At 33.4% G+C, this 12,500-nt stretch overlaps 1 long non-coding RNA gene across 2 annotated transcripts in view; it reads right to left on the bottom strand.

Moving 5' to 3' along the window:
- Positions 1 to 8,979: 8,979 nt before the first annotated feature.
- Positions 8,980 to 12,500, bottom strand: part of LOC149134331 (uncharacterized) — a 76,669-nt gene continuing 73,148 nt past the window's right edge. For both annotated transcript variants that reach the window (XR_016242824.1, XR_016242822.1), the window contains one exon: positions 8,980 to 9,269. This is a non-coding gene — a long non-coding RNA (uncharacterized LOC149134331). The remainder of the gene's footprint in view (positions 9,270 to 12,500) is intronic.

Below are 12,500 nucleotides of genomic sequence, written 5' to 3'. Positions count from 1 at the left end.
ATAAACAGATAGAGAGATAGATAGATGGATAGATAGATAGATAGATAGATAGATAGATAGATAGATAGATAGATAGATAGATAGATAAATAGATAGATGGATAGATAGATAGATAGATAGACAGATAGATAGATAGATAGGTAGATTCAAATTCCTCAACAGCTTTATCCATTGATCTATAACCCTCTGGGATCCGAGGAGCTAAACAGTGCAACAAGAGGTGGTCTGATTCTTACAGCGTTACGTGGACATGGTGGGCATATCGCAAATCATGATGCCTCTACTCAGTCTGCTTTGGATGTCCCTCAGTCTCGTATATATATGTATATATATATATATATATATATATATATATACATATATATATATATATATATATATATATATATATATATATATACACACATACATACATACATACATACATACATAGATAGATAGATAGATAGATAGATAGATAGATATATACATACATACATACATATATACATACATATGTACATACATGCATACGTTTCACTACTTTGTGATTATACAATAGAAACCGGAGAGCAGTTAAATGACAAGAGTAACATGATACGAACATTTCTTCTTTAGGTATCGTTATATGACGCGTTATAAACAGAGATATTTGAACGGTTGGTATATGCAGTGATTGAGAGATTTCAATCACACACGTGTTCTGTTTCTTAATACTTTGCCGAAATTCTGTTTATACTTGAATTATGTTTTGATTGGAAAATTCCATTAATATTGTTCCTGCTGAATTGAGACAAGTTAATTAAGAACAGTACAGTTTTTTTTATTTTTTTTATTTTTATATATATGTTTACCCAAAAGCAGTCCTTCCCATGATCAGAAATATATATTAAATACGAAGTTGATTCATTTTTGACCTTAAACTCAAAACATTACAATGAAATGTAACACGCTAGACATTTTCAGTCGTATCTTCAAAAAGTTTTTGTGTAATTCTTTTTTTTTTTTACTTTTAAATTGCTAAAGCCTTCAAAATGTGACGTTAAGTAGAAGTCATGTTTAACACTATTGTCTGGCCCTTGGGTAACGTTAGAGAAGAGAATTCTACATCGGCCTTCGATCTCAGGATAAAGTCATCCTCATTCCAGCCCTTCAGTCTCGGAAGCTATTAAAGAAAGCGAGTGTCTATGTGCATGTATATATGTGTGTACACGCATGTGTGTGTAGGCGAATGTCTGTGTGTGTGTGTATGTATGCATGTGTGTATGCGTGTGTGTGTGTGTGCGTGAGTGTGTATGTATGATCGTGAATGTGAGTGTACGTGTGTTCATGTGTGTGTGTGGGGGGGGCAGTGTGTGTGAGGGCGTGTGTGTGACCGTGTGTGTATGTGTGTGAGAGTGTGTATGTGTGAGTGTACGTGTATGTATTTGAGTGCATGTAAGTGTGTATGTGTAAGAATGTGTGTGTGTGTGAGTGTATGTGTGTGAATGTGAATGTGTGTGTGCATGTGTTTGAGTGTGTTTATTGTGTGAGTGTGTGTGTGTGTGTGTGTCAGTGTGTGCGTATATATGTGTGCGTGTGTGTGAGTATGTGGATAGGTCCGTGTCTGTTTAGGAATATATTGCTTATAACGTCGGTATGCAATGTTTTCTTTTCCAAAGTCGGCTCATAATTAATAAATGACAAGTAAAGTACGTTTGATTGCTGTACGCACCTCTACTAAATATGATTCCATTATTGCAACAAGTCTATTTCCGCAATAACGACAACACCATACATGCATTGCAAATAAACCTAGACTGAAATATAGCAAGAAAACTGTACAAATGGATAATGCGAGTTGTTAGCCCTGCACTTGAAGCATAGCTTAGTGTTGAATTATCTGTGTCAAGAAGGCGGCAGGCTAGCAGAAACGTTAGCACACCGGGCGAAATGTTTAGCGGTATTTCGTCTGCCGTTACGTTCTGAGTTCCAATTCTGCCGATGTCGGCTTTGCTTTTCATCCTTTCAGAGTCAATAAATTAAAGTACCAGTTGCGTACTGTGGTCGATCACATCGACTGGCGCCCTCCCCCCAAATTTCGGACCTTTTGTCTAGAGTTGAACCGTTAGCATTCCGGGCGAAATACTTAGCGGTATTTCGTCTGCCGTTACGTTCTGAGTTGAAATTCCGCCGAGGTCAACTTTGCCTTTCATCCTTTCGGGGTCTATAAATTAAGTACCAGTAATGTCAATGTAATCGACTAGTCTCCTCCCGCCAAAATGTCATACCTTGTGCCTATAACAAAAAGGCTTATCCGTGTCAAGTCATTACTTTAAATACTCGTCCTCGTAGTTGTAACACCTTAAAATAAACGAGTAATTTTCATTACATTAACAAATATCCAGTTGTTATTCTTAAACTAGGTTTAAAATAATAACCTTAATTTAACATTAATTGTTAATTTTTAAACTTTTGGCATCGTTACTAACCAATACAAATTTCGGATTTTCTAGGAGTTGGTAATTAAATAATGAGATAAGAATCTATAGCAACAAGTATGGCGATCTATATTGTTGCGAAGAAATTATGTAGTTTGCATAAAGCTGTCTTCATTAGCATATTTTAATGAATTGCGCCGAACGAAAATAAACTGAATTCACAACCAGCAAATGCGACTAGTGAACTGTCTGTAAATATTACCTGAAGACTGGTTTCAGATTACTTTGGCTTACAGGAAGGAATCTATTGTGGTCTAATGGCTACCGATAAATACTCTGCGTTCTAATCACGCCGATGTAAATTTTGTATTTTCCCCGTTTCGCAATGGACGAATCCAAGATGGTGGATTGGTGGAATTGAATTATAAGAATGTAGATTCGGATGTGGTATTTCTCGTTTAACTTTTATCTTTTATTCTTTACTTCTTTCAGACACTAGACAGGAGCCATACTGGAGCAGCATCTTGAACGTATTTTAGTCGAATAGACTGACCCCAATACTTCTTTTTTAAAGCCGAGTACTTATTATACCGGTCCCTTTTGTCGAACCGCAAAGGGAAAAGGACGTAAACACACGAACATCGGTTGTCAAGCGGTGGTGGTGGGACAAACATAGACACGAAGACACACACAGGCACATCTGTATATGTCTACCAAATCCACTCGTGTCTATCGAATCCATTCACGAGGTTTTTGTCAGCTTGAGGCTACAGTAGAAGACATACGCCCAAGTTTCCATGCAGTGGGACTGAACTCGGAACCATGTGGTTGGTAAGCAAATTTCTGCGTTTCTTTGGATTGGCCTAATTCGTTTTAGACTTAATCCGTCACCCAGTCTAACACCATCGCCTTTGCACGTTGAGTGCGTTTAGCCGTGTTTACTCTGTTGCAGACATTAAGGTCAAGTCTTCGGCGTGAGGACGTCTTTCTCACTCAGCCACACCACCTTCAAGGTGCTCTACAGGAAAATAAATATGCCCTTTCCTCCTTACACAAATATAAAATGAATAACTTTTCTCTCATGTTTTATGGGCACGTTTTCGTTATACAACTCAGCAGACCTCTTGTTTGCAAATTGCGTTGAGTAAGATTTTATACTTAAAACGAAATCGATGCGTTTGAGACGAACAGTTAAGAAGATCTTAGGCTTCCAAACTCTCTTTATTTTTGATAACATTATATATTATATATTCATGCAGGGCTAGCAGGTTGAGTTGCGTTCCACTCAAATGCATCGTTTTCCATTTACATTCCATTTTCATTTTACTACCAACCAAATATAAACGTTTTCGGTTCAAACAGCTCTGACTTTCGCCTTAACATCAAAGAGGGAGATAGAGTTCAGATGTAAGAAATAAAATCGTTATATAAATTCTCTCTTGAAAATCAGGATAAATAAAAGAGATATTAAAGATATTTAAAACTTTAATATTCATAAAACATACGATATCAATCGAATTTAAAGTGATATATTGCATTTTGCAAAGCTTATGTGTCTTAAAATCATCTAATGGATATAAAATGTATACATATATATATCCTCATTTACATCGATTTGTTGAGAATAGTTTGAAATATATTTTTAAAATGTTTTCAATCGCATAATTGTTGCTTTGATAAACATAATGGCATCGTTTATACTTCAGCTTAGCCAGGAAATATACAAATTATCACAGTAATTTATACATAAACGCATAGGTATAGGCAAGTATATATAGAAATATAAATATGTACATACATACATTCATACATAAATGCGTGCGCGCACGCAAACAAACGTGCATTCAAACATACGTAGATGCGTGAACACATAATTATATACAGCCACAGAGGTATATCTACATACATGCACACAGAAATATATGCAAAATATTTACCTTCCAATTTAAAGCGTAAATTTATATAGAAATACACATAAATCTCTCTTTCTCTCTCTCTATATATATATAAAGTGATATATTGCATTTTGCAATTTATATATATATATATATATATATATATATATATATATATATATATATATATATATATATATACATATATATATATATATATATATATATATATATATATATATATATATATATATATACATATACAGAAAGAGAAAGAAGCAGAGGGAGCTAGTGAAAGAATATGTATATTAATTATGTATACATGAATGTATATAATTATGTATATATATATATGTGTGTGCTCGGGGGGGTGCACATATATGTATGCATTACTCCTACACACACTCAAGTATATATACATGGGAAGAAAGGGATAGAAAGAGAGAAAGAGAGAGTTAGAGAGAAAATGAATAGTAAATATTCTCTGAAAATTCATGATCCAAACAGTCGTTACACAGATTGTAGAGTTACATTGATATTCCAGCAGTCCGAAATATACCGCATAGCGAGCATTTCCCTGTACCGACTGAGTCTGGTGCCATCTTTGGACAAATACACTTTGAAATATATATTCAGTATTCTTCTGCCTGTTACAACAATCACCCATATATATATATATATATATATACATACACTCATATTTGTCGCTTTCAGCCAATTAAATTGGAAAAATACTCAATTGTGTTTCATATCAATTGTTTGTTCTACCGATAACAAACACCCACGCACATATGGTCGTATCTGTAGTGTCTTGCTGCATCCAGCATTTTCCGGTATTTGCTAGGGTCGTCTAGGGATCCCCCCCCCCCGAGCAATGTCCCAGTCAGTCCCCATCTCTACGAGATACTTTCTCATCTACTGTGATCATGTGGCATGTGACCGGCCAAAACAAGCCATCAATTCCAGCTGCATCTCCAGAGAAGAGGTCTGCTTGTTCATATTGTGTATGTACCTTATTTCTTTATTGCTCACAAGGGGCTACACACAGAGGGGTCAAACAAGAACAGACAAAGGGATGAAGTCGATTACATCGACTCCAGTGCATACCTGGTACTTAATTTATCCACAAAAGGATGAAAGACAAAGTAGACCTTGGTGGAATTTGAACTTAGAACGTAACGGCAGACGAAATAAAGTAACGGCAGACGAAATAGATGTGTATGTATCTTAAACGATGCAATCATGTGAGTTGACACTGAGGGCAGAGACTAACTAGCAGTTACAGCCAGTTTATGATGTCGTGTATCGACAATTCTATGTTGCAGAGTCTGTTAGTCTGTTATCTTCACTCCATGTCAATGTTATGCTGTTAGCAAGAGACGGGGAACAATAAATGTGTGACACTATGCTCCTACGTTATCGGATTGGTCTCTTCAGAGTGTTCATGTTACCTGCTATTATACAAGAAATCGTAACTGCTTCTAATTTTACCGGAGTTTAAAGTCGACAATGATATTGTTGTTGCTTGTTAGTAAGACTTGTTTGGAGCAGTATTTTTGCGACCCACCCTATTTTGCGGTGGGTCGAACGAGAGTATATGTTACATGTAATCCTCTTTACTGGTTACATCAAGAACTACTAAATGCGATGACGTAATAATGCGATGACATAATATATGTTGGCAAATTTCAATGTAGATACCGAAAAGTCATCAGAACTGTGTAGAGGACTTGAATTGAACAAGAATAACAAGTATGATGAAATATAAGTTTCTTAGTAGTTTGACAGACTGAAAATGATAAAATTGTAACAGACTTAGTGAGATTACGAAGTTAACCAGCATGAGTATCTTAATGCACAAAGGAAGCTATAGCGTGTTTGCTGCAGAGAATGAATTCGACTAGGAGTGGTTTTACCTAAAGATGTTCTACGATGTGCTTTGTAGTCCAGAGTTGGAACGGCAGTGTTAATTACTGTGGGTCTGGAAGCGACATATAGTTAAGAAATATTCTACCATTATATCCTTAGCTCTTTTCAGAATACCGGTTTCAAATTTTGGTAGAAGGCCAGTGATTTTGCAGGAAGGTTTGTCGATTACATAGAACCCAGTACTTGATTGATACTAATTTTATCGATGCCCAGGGAATGGAAGGTAAGCGTCGAACTCAAGGATTTTCGGAATTTAAACTCAGAACGCAGAGACGGACGCAATGCCACAAAGCATTTTGTCCAGTGTGTTAACTATTCTGCTAGCTCGCCACCTTATTGTTTACAGAATATTCTTTACCGAAAATTTGTAGCGTAAGGGGTCAAGCTGGCAGACACATTAGCACGCCAGGCGATTAGATCGATCTCAGTACGCAACTGGTACAGAATTTATCGACCCCCGAAAGGATAAAAAGACAAAGTCGACTTCGTCAGAATTCGAACTCAGAACGTAAATACCGACGAAATACTGCTATACATGTCGCCCGGCGTGCTAACGTGTCTGCCAGCTCGCTGCTTTATTTTCGTGTTTCTAAATCATATAGCAATAACAAAGAAGCACCTACCCACCCCACTAAATTATGGTATCATCCAATTTCATAAATAGCTCTTCAATGTTGCCGTGATTTCACTTTGCTTTGGGAACGCAATACGGAGAGGGCAAATGAAAGTAATTCTGTACAATAAAGGAAGTGTAAGCATTAGTACACGTTACGATGATGGCAGTGAACAATACTTGTATCTCGATAATAATTTTATTTCCCATTTACTTAATAGTAACAAGCATTGGATAGATTTGAAACTATTTGACAAGCAATGATTGCAGAGAAAGCGGAGAAAGCTTCATCATAGAGACGAAAGAGACATGTGAGAGAAGAAAGAACCGGGAGATTCCTTCGCAGCATCAATGTTGCTCCGCATCACAGGAAGGAGCGATATTATCGGAAGTTGTCATAACCGTTTTGATCTTTAGTCGATGCCGAGTAACTGAAAAGTTTTTCCATGAAAGCATAGACGCTAACATAATACTCACATTTCCTTGCATAAATCATGGTATTGTGTTTGCAAATAGTTTTACATGATAAATTTACGAACAAACTAAAAATGATTGAATACCTGACCAACAGCAAATATATTGTATGAATTAGATCGGGCTTCTTCACATTTTATTACCAAAAGTTTAATGCCATGAATACCATATTTAATGATGAGAGTTTCGCTATAGTTTGCGAAAGCAGTTAGATTGTTTGCATTACTCATTGATATATAAAGCACATAAATCCTTATTTAAATATATATATATATATATACATATATAAATATATATATATATATATATATATATATATATATATATATATATATATATATATATATTTATATACACACACACATATATATATATATATAAATAGTATGTATGAAACACTATATATAAGTATATATAGTTATATGTATATATATATATATATATATATATATATATATATATATATATATATATATATATATATATGTATATATATATATATGTATATATATGTATATATATATATATATATATGTATATATATGTATATATATGTATATATATATGTATATATATATATATATATACACATATATATTTGTACATATATATGTATATATGTATATATGTATGTATATATGTATCTATATGTGTATGTATATATATTTATATATATGTATATACATATATATATATGTATATACATATATATATATGCACATATATATATATATATATATATATATATATATATATGCATATCTATATATATATATATATCTATATATATATATATATCTATATATATATATATATCTATATATATATATATATATATATATATATATATATATATATATATATATATATATATATATATATATATATATATATATATATATGTATATACGTATGCATGTACATATAATATACATATATATACATACATACATATACACACATATTCATATGTACTCACATACATATATATTTGAGTGCATATATCTCAAAACAGATTATGTTCTTCATCGTTCCCCAAGTCAGCCGAAGTATTATTGATTCAATATAAGAGTATATGAGTAAAGATATATAATCTTACTTCAAATATTCCTTAATTGATGACACCAAGAATTAACGGTCCTTTCTTTGTCGCTATAAATATTGCATCCAATAACACCCAGCATAAACACTTTAATAATTTCCCTTTACTAAATAGAGCCTTGGGGAGAAGGTAAAAATTCCATACAAACGTTAAAAGTAAATGATAAAGAATGATGTATTGTTTAAATAATATTTAATTAAATTGTTTTACTCGTAGATATCAAGTAAATTAAATGAAACCAAGGTAGGTGGCTATCATGTTATCTGCGTGTTGTGTCATTGCGAGGTGATGTGTTAGGTCTGTTCCTTTTTATGTGAGAATGTGTTCAGGCGATTTAAATTAATTAATTAATTAAGTGAACAAAATTAAACTGATGAGTTACGAGTTAGCTTTTAAAACATTAACGAATTTTCTATTTTAATTACAGCAAACCTTCTTCGGAAACCACATATGTAACTGTTTATCTGTTTCTGCTTTTGTGTATGTGTGTTTGTGTCAGAGTGAGGGAAACAGAATGAAATAGGGAGGGAGAGCGCGGAGAAATAAAGACTAATTGGATCCTTCTTGGAAAGTAAGGAAAATTTTATTGTTTTAAAACAATTAGAATTGAAATGCTGCTAAATAACATACGAAAATAGAATGCTTTCTTACTGAAAACTTTTTTGAACAAAACATAAAAACAGAAGAATGTTCTCATAATTGCAAATCGTTTTTATATCTTCTTTAGTTGATCCTTGATGCATTAACTTGTACATTGTATTTCATCTTATGTTTCATCCCCGTCCTGTTCTCCAACAGCTGCACAGGTCATGGGCCACGATAGTGTACCGAATCATGGTCGTGGTCCTAAGACTAAGCTACAGAAAATAAGAAGAGAAAAAGCGTAAAACTCCTAAAAAGCAAAAGAACTCGAGTGCAGTGTCACGATCATCGCAAAATTTTAAAAAGTATTTCTAATTGTATGCCATACCTCAACTGAATTCTGATATGTCTTTTGATGTGTCTGTGTGTATGTGTGCGCGCGCTCGGGTATATGTACGTAAATATGGATATACATACATACATATGTATGTATGTATCTATGTATGTATCTCTCTCTCTCTCTCTCTCTCTATCTATCTAGCTATCTATATATATATATATATATATATATATATATATATATATATATATATATATATAACAATTGCAGCGTGGAAGGTGTTTATAAGCCATTTAAAATAACACACAAAATCCGTTAGATTCACTTCAACATTTAAATTTAATTTGTCAAAATATTTTCGTCGCTTTGAGACCGTAACCTGTTCACTAACCGCGGTATCAAAGCGACGAAAATATTTTGACAAATTAAATTTAAATGTTGAAGTGAATCTAACGGATTTTGTGTGTTATTTTAAATGGCATATAAACACCTTCCATGCTGCAATTGTTTTCGTTCCCGCACACGATCTCAGATCAGGTCACTCTATATATATTTATATAGATAGGGTGATAAATTGAATATTAATTCAATTTAAAACCAAGTGTCCTAGCATATAAAAAATCTGAAAATTCAGAAAAATTGTATTACACGTGTATAAGAGATGGCCACTACGTGGACATCCAATATGCTAGAAAGAGGTCATCAATGACCCAACCACAAAGAAAAATAATGTTCTCCAGAAACATTTCGCCAAACACCAGAACAGGACAAAATGAGAATTATACAGAATAAAGAATTAGCTGTGTACTGCAGTTTCGAACATTAGCGTTTTACTTACGTAACAACATCCGTGTTCTCATTAGTATAGACGTTCTAGAATCAATATAATTTGCAGAACTATACACGAATTGTCTTCATGAAATAAGACATGCATACAGTTCTACCGATTACATTGGGGCTATTTTATGTATCAAAATCTGGTCCCAGATTCAACGATCAATTCGAGGACGTCTTACATGCCACTTGCTTATTTAGTTCAGTGTGACCAAGCTCAAAACTTCATGTTTCTCAAAGGGTTTTGTGAACCATTTACTCTTATCTGCGCTGATCTACAATTCTTGTATTTATCCAGGTAAAACATTACTGACGTTAGTAAACGCTTTCTTACTCACATAACTACAGATTTTCTCCATACGTAGTTTATATTCAGCTTGCTTAAGATGACAGGAAATTATTCCTCAGCGCAATGCAGATAAAATAAAATAATAAAATGGTATACAATAAAATGAATATTACAAAGCTTACCTAACAAAAATGAATTGTAGTTCTCTTTATACAAATGATATAATACTTCTATGAACAGAGATTTAAATATGCTATTGAAATATATTCGTTGTTCGTTTGTGTGTTTATGTATATATATATCAATTTCAGTTGCGAGATATTAAATCATCATACATACGAAAAATCTTATAACTATAAGAAAATGCAAATTACATGAAATTTTAGATACATATCACATAAACATAAACTCATATAAGCTTACACTTAGAAACAGGAACGAACTCACGTGCGTACACGTATGCACCACGCATACATGCAAGCATAGTCGCACATAAATTGTTGCGCAAAAGATATTCAATTCTCACAACACCTAATAAATACAGTATATACGTGCACGTGCGAATTATATATGTGTATGAGTGCATATAGTATATATATATATATATATATATATATATATATATATATATATATATATATATATATATATATATATATATCAGCGTTTATCTAACTACATATCTATCTATCTACGTATCTATCTGCCAATCTAGCTATCTATCTGCCAACCTATCTATCTATCTATCTATCGATCTATCTATCTACATATCTATCTATCTTTCTATTCCTTGCTCACTCTCCCTCTCTCCCTATATGTGTATGGGTGGGTATGTACACCCATAAACATGCACGCACACCACATACACACACGCACAGACCCTACACACGCACGTGCCACCCCCCCCCCCCCCCACACACACACACTCATGCACGCATGCAATAATATATTAACTCTGAACGTTATTTGAATATGATAGACTTGTCATTCTGTTTCATGAAAAGAAATAAAAACAGAAACATGTATTCAGTGGTTATCCAAATTACTACTCCAAGAGAATAATAGTAACAAAAATATATGTATGCATATATAAATGTGTATGTGTATATGTGTGCGTATATGTGAATGTTTTTAAAAAGCGAAAACCATATTTTTTCTACGTTAAAGATACGTTAAAATTCATTATAATATATATGAGATATGAGCGATGCTTGAATAGAAAACACTTTCCACCAACATCGCAACAGCATTTATAAAATATATTTTAAACGATGCTAGAAAGTCAACAATAACAATGACAGCAGCAGCAGTGTTACCTCTCAAATTCGTACATTTCATGTTTCAATAGAATGGTTAAAAAGAATGAAGCATTTGACAATTGAATTAGAATTTCAATAAATTAGAATATAAGAAAGCACATTTGATGACAATCATGCGGATACGAAGGATGAGGAAGTTTCTTGCATTTCATTTCTTCGTTTCTATGTGGATTTGAAAAAGAAAAGAGACAAACTCTGATGTAAAGCAACGTACAAAATGGATTCTTCCATGCTTTCAGTTATTACATAGATGTATAGAAGGCGGTGTGATGGCAGAACGGTTAGCACGCCTGGTAAAATGTCAAGCGTCATTCCGTCTATCTTTATGGTCTGAGTTCAAATTCCGCCGGGTCCACATTACCTTTCATCCTCTTTCGGATCCAATGAAATAAGAATCTGTTGAGCACTGGGATCGATTTTATTGACTTATCCCCTCCCCAAATTGCTGACCTTGTGCCGGAACTTGAAACCGTTATATAGATCTATAGATGTGTTCTTAAGTATTCCAGTGCCTTATTTTCCGTTGCGTAATTCTTCTTCTGTTTGTGCATATGGGTTTAGGTGTATGTCTGCGACACTTTGCTTATACTTGCAATAAAGCTTTTAATATATAAGAAGCTTACATTATAAACATTGCTTTTATTGTTATCAGGTTAAAATCAACCGTTGTCTACAAAACCGATTATTTATCTTTATATACACACAATCAACTGGAGCAATCAAA

Source organism: Octopus bimaculoides, chromosome 8, assembly GCF_046866305.1.
Source record: "Octopus bimaculoides isolate indiv1 chromosome 8, ASM4686630v1, whole genome shotgun sequence".
Classification (NCBI taxonomy): domain Eukaryota; kingdom Metazoa; phylum Mollusca; class Cephalopoda; order Octopoda; family Octopodidae; genus Octopus; species Octopus bimaculoides.
Note: the sequence above shows the minus strand (reverse complement) of the source record. Positions and strands in the feature narration are given on the sequence as shown.